Source organism: Mus caroli, chromosome 19, assembly GCF_900094665.2.
Source record: "Mus caroli chromosome 19, CAROLI_EIJ_v1.1, whole genome shotgun sequence".
Lineage (NCBI taxonomy): Eukaryota > Metazoa > Chordata > Mammalia > Rodentia > Muridae > Mus > Mus caroli.
In genome coordinates, this window is record NC_034588.1 from 38259930 (window position 1) to 38272263 (window position 12334).

Below are 12334 nucleotides of genomic sequence, written 5' to 3' on the forward strand. Positions count from 1 at the left end.
GGATGAGTGACTCTTGTTTTCATTCTTACACAAAGTGTTTCCCTGCGCATCAGAAGTTCTTTCCAGCAGTGGAAAAGCTTAGCTGTGTGCATGTGCATCTCTGTGCACATGGCTGCTACCCGCTGGAGTCTTCTGGTACCGGTTTCACAGTGACGTTCCTCCTGCTCCACGCAGTGCATCTGTGAGCTGCGTAGTTAGCCATGGCCGGGATGTTGGAGAGTAATCCCAAGTCTCCATGTGCATTTCTAATCCGACTTCCACATCAGCCTTGGGAGAGGTGTGAGCAGTGGCCCTGAGAGACCAGGCTCGCAGGCAACTGAAAGCTTCTGCTCTGAATCTTAGCGGGGCCACATCCCCACAGATGAGTGACGCTCCGTGGGGCTCTCTGATGTGAGTTGTCTGTGCCTGGAGTAGGTGTCTTTTCAAACTGATGGTTCCGTTCTCGGGGCTGAACGCTTGCAGAGTTGCCCCTCCCCTCCCTTGTCATTCTGTCCCATGGCTCAGAAATGAGAAACGCAATAATTGAAAGTGACGTTTGCCTTTCCTTGGTGGAGCCTGACACGGCCCCATTGGCTTTACTTGGTGCCTACAGCATTGCTCCATTATAAGTGTGTACTTGACATTTACATTGGGCCAGTCAGCAAACCCTGGGTCGCTAAAGCCTCCGTCGGCTTTGACGTGTCCTGTCACCAAAATAGCTTGCATGGACAGCTGCTGCCCTGTTCTTCTGATTAAGTTTCTACTTAGGTTGATTCAGATTTCTTTAGATCAACCCGGATGGGCTTCTTTCATATGCAAATCATGATGAAACAGGCCTTCTACCTATTTTGCTATTGTCAAAGGTTTGCTGCAGATGATGGGAACTTCTGATAATTTGATAGGACTGGAGTATTTGACTCTTGAGAAGTTAAGACTTGTGTTGGATTTCACAGAGAGTGAAAGTCATCAGTTTCTTTTTTCTTTTTCTTTTTTTTTTTTTTTTTTTTTTTTTGTGTGTGTCACCTCTGTTCCATGAGCTTCCTCCCTTTCCCCATTCCCTGTTTTGTTTTGTTTTGTTTTGTTTATAATTATTATTATCTTTGACCTTGACCATTCACAAGCTACCTATCGTAATGAGCCTGCTGAGCGAGTGCTGGCAACTCTTCCTTAGCATTAGGTTGCACAGGAGCATTAATGTGTTTTGAATAGGTTCGTTTAATCTTAAAGGATGGTTTTAAGGCTTAAAAGAACTTTTGCTATAGTTGTCACTGGATAGTCTTGTTGTAGTGACTTAAACAGCTGAGGCTTACTAATGTCCGAGCTACCGATGCCTGTATATATGAGGAGCCCTTGGCGACCTGGAGATTTCCTTGTAAGGTGCTTGGCTTAGGTTAGGGGGAGGAGTGAGTGGTAAGTTGGTGGAATGCTTCCAGTTCCCATCAGTTTATAATTCATTCTATTACTTTCCTGGTGGTGTTTTCAGTTTTCAAGGTTCACTTGGAGGCAGGCTGCATTTGAGGAAGCTTATGTGGAAGTGTTTTTATTCTATAACCACCTAGTGATGATGTAAGCATCTTGAAAATCAGCTTACACTCGGTGATAGTAACTGCATTTATTTATATTTATACAGTCTCCAAAATTAGCATGTTCAAATTAAGTAATCTCATTTTTGCTGATCTAGTTAATTTTGTTAATAGAAGAAAGGAAACAAAAGCAACACGTGGCGGTGGCTCTGCGCCTTTCTATGCCCAGAGCATGCTGGGATATTATCCCCTCCGCATCTCCAGATTTGGCCTTGACTGCAGTCTCTTTGTTTTCCTCCCCTCCTGTAGCCATTTTCAAATATGACTTGCCACCATCTGCAGTGCACTCTGTCCCACAGTTTTGATGCTAAGTCTGAAAGGCATGCTGCTTCTGCCCTGGCTGTCACAGGCTGGAGCTGGACTTGATGCCAGAGGACTGGTGTTCTCTGTTCAGGAGCTGGAAGATGCCCCAGAAGCTATCAGAGCAGCTCTGGGTAACTTCCCAAGAGCACAGCCTTCCTTGGGAGATCCATTTTCTTACTGGGCTCCCTGGGATGGGCCTGCTCTCTTGATAGGGGTTTAGAGTTTTATTCTGACCTCCTAGATATGTTAGTCTTTCAGTGCATTGGGAAGGCCCCAAACCTTTCTCTGTTCTGGGAACTTCCTGTATAGGAATGTTACCTGAGTCTGTTGATCCACAGTTGCTAGTCCCTGGGATTCCTTGCTGGGTTTTTTTGGGGGGGAAAGGGGGAAGTGGGGGGTTCTTAATTGAAGCTTTTTCCCTGTCCATTCTAAACCACAGTTGAGCTGTGGGGTTTGCACCCCATCATTCTGTAATGGCTTAGAGAGAAGAGCTACTCATCCCTTTCCCCAGGGCCTCAGTGCATCATCACCCAGCACAGGTGAATCTCTCCCCATGCACCTAGGCCATCAGCAAGTATCACTTCGAGACAGATGCTGTAAGCCAAGACCTGGCCTCTGTCCAGCCTTGTGAGGCCACAGCTGCCAATCATTGATCAGTAGACCTGAATCCCTTGGGAAATGACACTGCTCTATGATGCAAACTGGAGATGCTTCGGTGTTGCCATCAGCAAGCCTGTGCTTGTCACAATATCAGAAACAAACTGAATCATCCAAGAAGCTGCCCAGTAGCCAGGGAGCCACCTCCATCCCTGTGGCTTCAGATCAGCCAGCTCAGGCCTCCTCTTAGCTTTAACAAGCAGTCACAGCCATGCAGAATGGACTGGCTACTCCTGTATAAAGTTTTGTGGGCACATAACCATGCCCTTTTGCTTACCGATTGTCCATGAAGTTGATTAAATACTTAGAGAAACCCACAAAGCCTAAAATAACTAAATTTACATCTTTGAAGAAATCCGCTGACCCCTGCTTGAGAAAATAACCGCTTTTAGGAATTAATCCCCTCCATTCCTCTTCTGCCTCGTGCCTCCCATCTCAGTTCTGTCCTGTGCATACATTCGTGTGCTCTTGCTGTAAGAGAGGCATGTCATTGAGACAGCTCCCATGTAGGCTTTGAACAAGAAGTGCATCTTTTAAATACTTTACCCCAGCCCCTCCATGAAGGCACTACATCCAGTAGACCAGACTCGTGAGCAAGGTGTCTTTGGATTCTAAAATTCTGTGGCCTGACCCCTGTCCCGTTCCCATAATTATAGAACTGCCTCTGGCTGTACTTGCTTATTAAAATAAGCCAAGACTGTCTGTGATGAGCTTAGCTGGGGGTGCTTCTGGGGGGCATTTAGTTGTGGGAAAGTCAAACAGCACAGAAACAAAAGTCTAATGACAACCAAAGCACTGTTTATAATGTGTTCCCATTGATCTGTTTTCAATCACACACCTTCAAAATAGTTTTATTAAAGGCAAGCTAACAATAAAATGGCAGTTTGTATATCACACTTATACAAGTTCCAGGCTGTGAGTCCTCCCTGGGCCCCAAACTCAAATAAGTTTCTATTTATTCTGCATTCCAGAATGAGGTTAAGTGTCATGTCAGACATTTTCAAAATGGGGACCTTGTCCCTTCATAAGTGGACAGTGCTGAAGACCGAACTCCAGGCTTTCTACCACTGCACAACGTCCCCTGCCCAAATTCTTTTGGACCCTTGCCTATTGTTCTGGTTATCCACTGAAATAGGAAGTGTCTATACCCAAAGCAGTCCTCATATCCACACAGCAGGTACTTCAACCTACATCCTTCAAGGAAAAGATATTTTTGTTAAAACTTAACACAGCAGAGCTAGAGAAGTAGCCTTTTGACACTGCTTTCAAAATAATTCCAGTCTTGAAAATTCTGAAGACTCCTGTCATGTACAAGAGACACATTGCAGAGCTTGTAGCACCCCGCTGTTCTGCACCCAAAGGACCCCCGATGACAGTGTGCAAGGTTGTCACTCATGCCTTTGTCTTTGGGTTTGAGCCAGTGGTGGTCAGTTCCTGATGTTACTTTCTCCCCACCCAATTGTCCTTTCCCAGGCTTTCTATGTGTTGGCCTCAGCACATCTCCTAGCCTGCAGATTGGCAGCTGCACAGGCACATGAGCAGGAGACCCTGACGCTTTCACACCCGATAGGCCCATCCTGTCTGATCGGAGTGCAGTTGTAAGCCACCCGAATACGCCAAGGGTTGGATGAGTGGGTTTTCACTATTTGAACTGGATATTTGTTTTTTGTTTTTCGAGACAGGGTTTCTCTGTGTAGCCCTGGCTGTCCTGGAACTCACTTTGTAGACCAGGCTGGCCTCGAACTCAGAAATCCACCTGCCNAAATACATCAAAGAGTCATCAAGTAAAAACCTTTCAATCAATTTTCATGAGAACTGTTTTTTTTGTTTGTTTGTTTGTTTGTTTGAGACATGGTTTCTCTGTGTAGCCCTGGCTGTCCTGGAACTCACTTTGTAGACCAGGCTGGCCTCGAACTCAGAAATCCACCTGCCTCTGCCTCCCAAGTTCTGGGATTAAAGGCGTGCGCCACCACACCCGGCCTAAGCAGGAGTAACAGAACCACTGACTGACAATGATCCACACTACCTAGAATACTCACTGCCTGTCCTTTTAGGTCAGTATACTGATCTTTGCAAAAGCCATTATGAAATTGTGTGGGAAGTTAGGCACACTCCCCCCCCCCCCCACACCTAGGTAACCATTGCAGCAGTCCTAGGTTTGTGGCATCTTGCATGTCTGTCTGAGCACACAGTAGCCATCGTACATCATTCCTGATAGTGCTTGCAGGGAAGAAGACTGTCTTTGCTCATTAGATACTTGCTGAGTTGTGGATATACAGTACCGGCTAGGGTATAGTTTAAAGTGTAGTTTTGTAACCTAAGAATGCAGTCAGTCATCGATCATCACCGTGGACTTGACTGATAGAGACAGACATTTCACCAGCAGTGTTTGACAGACACATGCTGAGCTCCGGTGATGGAGCAGTCTCCAGCAAGTGCCTCTCTCAAAGCACAGGGACTGGTTGTGTTCGCACTGATAGCCCTCTGTTCTCTCCTGTACATATGACGTGTGCAGGTTTACAGTTCTCAAGTTTGGTCAGTATCTGTGTGTTTGAACCCTGAGTCTAGGCCATGCTTCTTTTTACACGAAGAGTGTGTTGTCCATGCACCAGCAGCTTTAGGCCCAGCAAGTCCAGGGCCCTCTAGCCTGCCGGGGAAGCCCAGGCTTGTTCATGTCTAAAGCAGCTCCTCTGGGGAGCCATTCTCGGTACATTGCCTTCTCCCCTCCTGACTTTGTCACTGGTCTCCTTCCAGGTGGCATCTTCTCTGGGACCTCCCCTCTGCCCCCAAGTGCTTTGCTGAACATATCACAAGAGAAGAATTTCTCCCCTCATTACTAGATTCTCAGTGTTAGTGGACCGGGTCTGAATGCCATTCATCGCTCACCTTTCCCCCACTCCAGTTGGTACTGTGATGTACAGCTCGTGTTGTGTTGTAGTCAGAGCTGTATGTTGTACTCGGAAGCATTTGTGGTAAAGATACCACACAGATGAGATCTGCATAATTTTGTATATTTATACCACAGGTAGGGATTACTGCTAGGGCCACTGTATCTTAGGGTAATTGATTTCACTTGTGGCTTCTGCATTCTTAGTAGTTCTAGGAGACTGTATTAGTGATTGGTTTCAAATATAATAGAGTACATATTTATACACACCACTGTGGAGTTTATTTTACTGTGTAAATAGTGGTATTTTCCTGTTCAAATGCTTCTATACAAAGTATTTATTTTAACAAAAGTAGTTAGCTGTCAAAAGGGCTTTCCAAAAACTCTTCTTGCCATCTCTTCTCCCACGCTCAGCTATTGGACGCCTAAGCATCACAGTAATGGCAGGAGGTTGCTGTACTTGGGCAGACACAACATGGATTGGGAACCGGAATGCTGCTCCGGACGCTCCACGCCAGACTAAAGTGGAGCTTGAAGGGGTGTGGCTTTGCTCAGCCTAGCATCCTGGCATTCCCCCATAGCCACTTACCTATGCACCATTGATATATTCAGCCATTCTCTTCCATGGTCTGTGCATGGAAGTGACCTTGGTTGTAGTCCTGTGGACCTTGGTTGTAGTCCTGTGGCAAGCAGCCTTATGCCCGTGCAATGAGGAGAAACCACGGTGGTTGCCGGTATGAGCTTCTCATCTGGCTCTGGGGATTTATGAGAGTCGCCCTTCGACACACCTGTCACCTTCTGCACATTGACAAAACTTGGGGACACCTTGTCTTTCCTCCTCTCCCCTTCCCATCAAGCACCCTGTGCAGATGCGGCCCCTCCCACCCATCTGTAACCCATGGTTCTAAAATGCATTTAGCTTTGCTTCTCAGGAGTCCTGGTCTGCAATCCAGAGCACCCTTGATGTCATGGAACTAGTGCTCTGTGGTTGTGCATGGCCCCTTTTCCCCTGTGCTTCATCCGTGGGCACCCCATCTGTCACTCAGTCACTCTGCTGGGATGGCTGGGTTGGCCTGCAGCTCCAGGTCCTTGGAGGCCAGGTATGTAGGAATTACGGTCATCTATTTGAACTCTAGTTTGCATATTTCCTTATGGCCTCCCTTTGTCTTTTCTGAACAAGGAAGGCACGTGAATGGTGATGCTGGAGAAGGTTTTTCTAAGATGCTGTTTGTAAGCAAATCTGATTCTGAGATGAAATGTGAATGGGTAACTAGGTGCCAGGGACTTGAGCACTGAACTAGACAGTCAAAACTTTTTAACCTTTGCAGAAAGTAGATTCTGTTCTCATCTAAATGTTCACAAGGCGTGATGCTGTAAATAGTTTTCTAAAAATATATATATATATTTATTACATGTTGTGTATACAGACTCACGTTCTGAGTGATGTTGGTTTGCGTTGTATTGTAGATTATATTTTGAATAGTGGACTCCTTTCATAATACAGTTCACTCATGGAGAAAGAAACAAAACCAGCAGGTTGAGAGCTGTTTGGGGCATTTGATCTGTAATGGACCACCCAATCCAAGCTTTAACCGCCCTCCCTCTTCTCCCCTGGTTGTGTTATATATATTATATATATACAGGTGTACAGTACAGGTCAGTGCTTGGGTCTGCAGAGCAGATTTCCAGGTGTCCTTTCCGATGTGTTCCCATAGCAATATGACCCCAGGTGCTGACCAGTCCTGTTGTCTCAGAGGATCAGGTTGGGGGACAGCTCTTGCAATGCCTCTTGCCTTCCTAGCTAAGAGGCTGCTTTACTTGAATTGATGCCTCTGTTTCTTCTGCATGCTCCAGTGTCGCAAAACTATAGCACAGTGTTGGGAACTCTCCCAACACCAGACACATCAAAAGTGGACATGCCGACCACAGGTTAGCCATTTCCCAAGAATTTTACTTTCCAGAACAGATGAGGCAAAGCTCAATTGGCCATAGAATAAATGTAAGGAATTTTTTACCAGAGAAACATATGTGGCCTGTTACATTCCCCCCACCCCCCATACTCTGTCTGACTCACCTTTGGAAGCCAGCCTATGTCCTGCCTTCTGCCTCTATGCCTAGGCTCAAGATGTCCATGGTCCCTAGAGTCTGGCTAGGTTCTTAATGTGCCCAACTCTAGTTGAGCAGCCTTTTCCCTGTGACCGTCCTAAGCTTAATGAAAAGGAATATCCCACACCCAGATACCCATTGTTAGAAGTGATGTAGTTTTTTTAGGCTTTTGGAATCTGTCCTTTTTTGTATTTCTGATAGTGGTTGGGATTTTTCACTAGTGTTTTTTAGATTGAAGTGGATGCATTAAGGTAAACTTTCCACTGCTGAGCCCAACAGCGTGCAGAGGAGAGAACTTGCCCTGCATTGTTGTTGGGGAGGTGACTACTTGTGGTGAGGGGGTGGGGGGAGGGTCTTGTAGGTGAGATGGGGTTGAAATAGAAATTCTGGCCAGAGGTTTCCTGAGTCTTTGATACTTTGTATGAAAACTCCCCACACTAACCCTGCTTAATCTCAATGTAAGCCTGCTGTCTACCCTCAGGGAACAAGTGGTTTTCAAAATTGAGCTCCTCCAAGGTCCTGGGCCAGTGCCTGTGTGCGCTGGTCCTCTCTGTGATCTCATGGCATTATTTCCCCGTATGCATTACGATAGTAAGAAGTTCAGCCCCACCCTGTATGAAAAGCACAGCCCAGTGCCCTAATTTAGGCTTGTGTCATTGCCTTTGAGGGGCCTGGGGGGAGGTCCTAGGAGGTCCATGCAGTTTAACGGAAGCTCAGGTGTGCATTGGATTTTTGCCTCTATTAGGCCACAACCCTTCAGAATGAGTGTCGGGCAGGGGCTACGGATCCGGCTCCAGATTCAGGGAGCTGAGTCTCCACTGTTCCTTAAGTTTTTACTGGTCCCTCCCAGTGGCGTTGCCAAGGTCAATCTTGTAGGTGTTCGGATGTGCTCCTTTTTGCTGTCTTGTGAGTCGTAGCCAGTGCTCCAGGTGCCCAAGGGCGGGGCCTCTGGAGGGTCCACCCTCCCTTACCCCAGCGCCTTTCAGACTAGTGGAGTGAAAAGACTGCAAATGGCCACTGGCCGGACAGCACGTGCCTCTTGGGCCTGGATTCCACTGTTAGTGAGTGTAGGAAAATACTGTGTCTTTAATGGATGAAATTCAATGTATGCTGTGAATTTGTTGGTTTGAAACATTGAAAATTTTTCATTAGACAATGTTTACATACCTCACCTGAAGAACCTTTGAGAGTGTATATATGAAATTTAAAAATATATTAAGTTGCTTTAAAACAGTATGTATAGCTATAAAAGTTGGAGTTATTTTAACTTTGAGTATGTACCAAGTCTCTTAAATATTGGAATCTCGTAGACTTTCTGGCTTCTGTGTTTTGCTTTCCTGTTGGACCACATAGATAACTGTGTTTTTGTTCTTGATAAAGGGGGCCCACACCGATGTCCAGGCTTGGAAGGATTTTCTGGTTTGGTTTTGAGGGGAGGGGTGTGGAGCTAGAGGGTGTGTGGGAGGGATTTCTCTAACCTTGATATCTGTGAGCTTTTTCAATGCGCTTATTTTATTGCAGCATATTAAAGTTCTTTGATATTAAAGTGTGTTTGTGTAGTCACTGGAGCTGGGGAGGGGACAGTACAGCACAGTCTCCTGCCTCACTAGTGTGTGGCTGAAAGCAGACTGTCAGCCATGGGGCTGGGCACTACCCTAAATGATTAGTGGCCCTCTGAGCTATACTTTACTCAGGGGACAGATATAAATATAATGGGAGCATCGTGGGAGTCACTGGACAGGACAGGAAAGGTGTCTGTTCAACCAGAGGGGAGGGAACAAGCCAGCCCAGCCAAGTGCTGTCCACTTCTGTGACCCCAGCAGGAATGTGACAGAAAACAAACCTCGCACTTGCCAGAACGACTTCTGTGATCTGACTTGTTGGATCTGCTGGAAGTGGGTCTGTTCAAGGTCATGGTTGACCCATGAGACCCATGGGGAACCAATCCTGGATATTCACGGAATTGATAGTGACTGTCCAGTAACCCCGGGGTTTGCTTTAACGCTGAAGTTGTAAATTTCTAATCTACGGATGTGTTTATTTAGCCCAGGATTTTATTTATTTATTTATTGATTGATTGATTGATTGATTGATTGATTGTTTGTTTGTTTGTTTTTCTAGACAGGGTTTCTCTGTGTAGCTCTGGCTGTCCTGGAACTCTGTAGACCAGGCTGGCCTTGAACTCAGAAATCCTCCTACCTCTGCTTCCCAAGTGCTGGGACTAAAGGTGTGCACCACCACGCCCAGCTTAACCCAGGATTTTAAAAAATAGTTTAAAACTGTAAGTTTTTCACTCAAAAAATTGGGGTTTCTAGTTTTGTTGGGGGGGTTGTTTTTTTGTTTTATTTTTGGTTTGTTTTTGGTTTCTGGTGTTTTGTTTGAAGCTAAGAAATTTAGGTCATGGTGAAAACCAGCTGGTACAAATAGACTGGAAAATGTTCTTCATGTGCCGTAGTCTCCAGCGGTGACTGTTTACATTTGCCCCTGTTGGTACCTACTGCTTTAATCAGATGTGGTGATAGAAATGATGGGCCAAGTTGCGCTGACCACTGGCTTACCTCTCCCCCAGACACTTGAGCCTGTGACCTACAGGGTTTCACTTGCTCTCCTCTACCATGCTCTCCAGCATGCCCTTCCTCTCCAAATCCCCAGCTATTGTGAAGGCACCAAAGTTACCATCCCGTGCCCTTTCAAGGTGGTCGTGTGCTCTTAGAATGGAGCCTTTTGACATCACTACATCCCTATGTGAGATCAGTTCACGGCTCTGGCCTCAATGGAGGGCTTGGCACATCCTTCCTTTGGTGACCTATGGGGGGGGTGGGGGCCGGGACGGGTCCCTGTCTTAGAAACTTGGATCCTGTTACTCATGTCATTTCCTACGTGCAGTGTTCTGGTCTGGTATATGGGCTCCCTTTTCTGGCCCGGGCACAGGCCCCTTCTAGGATTGATTATCTGAGAATACATGCTGCTTTCTACTGCTGCTTGGAGGCTCCGAGACCCTTGGAGTCTGGTTAAATGTGTGAGTGGCTCTGTAGGCAAATGCTGAAAACATTAGTGTCACGTATACACTTGGCAGGAAATAAGACTAAGCCTCCCCAGTTTGTCACACACCCCTCTCCTTCCCGATGAACAAACCTTGCCACATCAAGGTTGGCAAACATCCCGGCAGGCTGTGATAACTGTGGTCAGTGTGGTAACCCAGGGCCTTCCCACCCTGGGAAGGTCAATGCTGGTAGCAGCAGGCTCGTTTTGATGAAGAAAGAGACCAGGCAGGCAGAAAGTCCATGAATCAATGTCATGTTCACATGGAAGACAGCGGACAATACTGACATATTCTAAAACAATACTTCTGGGGAAAGGACAGGTGCAGCTCCCTCAGGGACTGTTTGAAGCCAGTTTCTAAGAGTTGACTCAAACGACTACAGAAACCCCAAACAAAAAGGTCACAACCACATAGCATCTGAAAATCAAAACAAGACACTGGAGGTTGACTTTAACATATAAAAATACTATAACAAAATGAAATACAAATATATATTAGAATCTGTAAGTATTCTGTATAAAGAGATACTTTCACGGTTAGGCTAACAGCAGGCAAAGAGGAAACAAAGATGTCCTTTTCCATTCCTTAGCATCACCACAGGGCCCTGAGCACTGCTGCTCACGTAACCAGCTCCTTGAGGGCTTGCCCTGCTGGGTCTCTGCTGTGCACGTCTAATGGAAATAGCCAGTGATGACCACAAAGCAAACTGAAGATCTTTACCAAAGGGGAACAGAACATGGAGATGGTTTCTCAAAGGGCTGGTCTCAGAGTCACCCTCTTACCTGACCTTACAAGTCCGAGTGTGAGCAGGTGATGGGAGCCATAGACCAGGCCCTTGGCTGGTAAGGTACTGAATAAGTCAAAGGTAAAGTTGAGCCTGGGGCTCATGGCTCTCTGGGAACCACCGAGTCAGCCTCTCAAGCTCCCATCTCAAGGCCTTGGGGGGAAAGGTGACATCACCTGCCAGTCCATGCCTCTCAAGCCCAGGAGCCGGCTTCTCCCGGCCAATAGGGAGCGATGGTGTCTGGGGAAGGAAACTTGCACAGAGCTAAGGAGGCTAGAACACCTTTATTTCTAGAAAGAGACGCCATGCTATGTGTCTGAGCTATTCTGCCCTCTGCAGCCTGGTCCAGCTGCTTGCCAGGGTACCACAGTGACCTGGGAGCTTGGAGTGAGAGGAAGATGCTATACAGAGTTGTTTAAAGCCTTAGAGGTTTGGGCCTCTGTCCTCTTAGAGAGCTATGGGTCTGTGCCCTGTGGCCCTAACTCAGGGCCATAAGAAAATGGGAGTCCTAGCCCTTGGCAAAAGGTATACCCAGTCATGACAATTAACCAGTTGATCAGGGCTGGGCCCTCTTTCCATCCCAGAGTCTCCCTGGCCTGAGAGCCATTGTGATAGGAGATGCCAAGTTCTTTCAAGTCACAGGAGGCGAATGCCTTCATCAGCACCAGAGGTTCCTCTCTGTGTCCACATAGGCAGTGATAGGTATAGGGCCACCCTCTGAACATGACACTCCCAGATGGGAGCAGCCTTGAACGCGAGCGGGGGGGGGGGCATGCATGCTCACACCTACGGCCCACAAAGACACCCACACCCCCAGACCGGGGCTACAGCCTCTCCGGGAGGAGTAAGACGGTATGATGACCCTTTCTTCCTTCAGAGGCTGCAAACCTCATCTTTCTATACTTCGTCCTGCATGGAAGAGAAACTTTTGTATCCTTTTCTCTGGTGGCTTCAGCCTTCACTGCAAACCCCCAGAGTGAGTGGCTGCAACC